At 32.9% G+C, this 1,799-nt stretch overlaps 1 pseudogene; it reads right to left on the bottom strand.

Annotated features, from left to right (window-relative positions):
• Nucleotides 1-397: 397 nt before the first annotated feature.
• LOC149259382 (protein MAEA homolog pseudogene) lies at nucleotides 398-1,595 on the bottom strand (annotated as a pseudogene).
• Nucleotides 1,596-1,799: the final 204 nt, after the last annotated feature.

Below are 1,799 nucleotides of genomic sequence, written 5' to 3' on the forward strand. Positions count from 1 at the left end.
TCAAGATAAATAATAATACTTGATAAGACCTATTTCACGTATGTCTTCATGGAGTGTCGTATTGAATACTATCACATCATATCATTATAACCTTTTATCATTATGCTGATATGATAACCTTTTATCATTATGCATTTTTATTATTTCAATGTGTTGTGTTATCATAACTTCTGATCACTTTCTTTGAACACCATTTATTGATCAATTTACTGGCTTACAAACTAGATGTAATGACCCATAGTGCATTTTGAATTGAATTGAATGCCAACAATGCATACAATGGATTTTTTTTTATACCCACTATATAACTCAAAGAAACTTGGCTAAAAAACACCGTGAGAGAGTTATATTCATATTCTAATGGCATATTTGCAATATAAGTGTAGTTGTTCCGAAGTCAATATGTCTCAATCACGTTGGTCAAGCCACTTTCAAATTGGGCCAAATGTTTTGAAATGCATCTCCCATGCATTTTTCCATTGTTCTTATTTTTAATTCCTTCCAAAGCATTAGTACTATAGACAACCATTTGGTCAAACCAAAGGTGCATTATCTTCATCCATTAGTTCTTTTGAAATGTAACACACAAGCTTAGAACATATATCATTTGAGAAATGTTAATTTGAAGTCAAAGTCCAGAATCTCTAGTGGGTATTATTTTCTATAATTTTCCTTATAGAAAAATTGAGTCTTAAGAGCAGATAACCTAGCTTGTAAGCAAATATTTAAAAGTGGTTCAATAATCATTCTATATAGTTTGCGAAACTCCTCCTTGAATTGATGGACCAAATCATCCCATTGCTTGGCATTAAATAATACCTTGTATGTTGCACAATTAATATTACTTTTGAAATAAAGTCACCATTAAATTATGAAGCTCTTTCACATTGGTAGAACCCCATGGTGCAAGATGCTTCAGAGCATACACAATTGCATCCATTTGATGGTCAAATTGCACAAGCTCATTAAACTCTTGCATCTTAAGCTAGAACCCTAACTTGCTCTTAACCTTCTTAAGCTTAGACTTATTTTCAGTACACCAAGATAGAGTAGGAGCGCATTCCATATTTTGCAAGCACTCTACAACCTTCTTTGCATTCATAAACACATTAATATCAACAAGATTTTGTATGCCACTATTCTCGGTAATTTTGATAACAATGTCATAATAGGATAAGCTTATGATATAGTCAACAAGAATCCTATTCACTTGTATGTTGTTCCATTCCTACTAATTTTATACCCAAAGCACAATCAAATGGTCTAGCGTGTCACGATACCTTTGAAGTTGTAATTGCTCACTCTTGTTGCTCTCATCTAGCTTACTTTTCAAGCCGTGATGTTGTGAGACAAGAGAATACAGGTGTTGAACAACCTCTTATTTTGACATGTTCTTCAATGTCACTTCTGCAACAACTGGCATTACAACATTCATCCCTTTCTCAATTTCAATTTACAGTCCTCATTTTCTTTATATGTTCCAATGGCACTCTCATAAGTTGATATTCAAACGTTCATGAATCTTTGAGATGATCATTTAAACATGCTAGAGGGTTGGGAATAAAAATTGTGTGTAGTGCATGGCCATTAGCCATTTCTTTATTTTCCATATTGATCTTGATAGCTTGCCCTTATGATGATGTAAGATCACCACTCTTTGTCTTTTGAATTTAGTATGCTAACAAAACCAATATGACCCACAAAGTCCAGAAAGTAGGTAACTTCAAAGTTCTTTTATGAGAAAGTCTTCAACTCTAATGCTATCAATATGTCCCTCCATATTAAGTTTATCTATCTAT

Source organism: Pinus tabuliformis, chromosome 6, assembly GCF_031772625.1.
Source record: "Pinus tabuliformis cultivar Carrire ecotype Pingquan chromosome 6, CPIR1, whole genome shotgun sequence".
In the NCBI taxonomy this organism is placed as follows: domain Eukaryota; kingdom Viridiplantae; phylum Streptophyta; class Pinopsida; order Pinales; family Pinaceae; genus Pinus; species Pinus tabuliformis.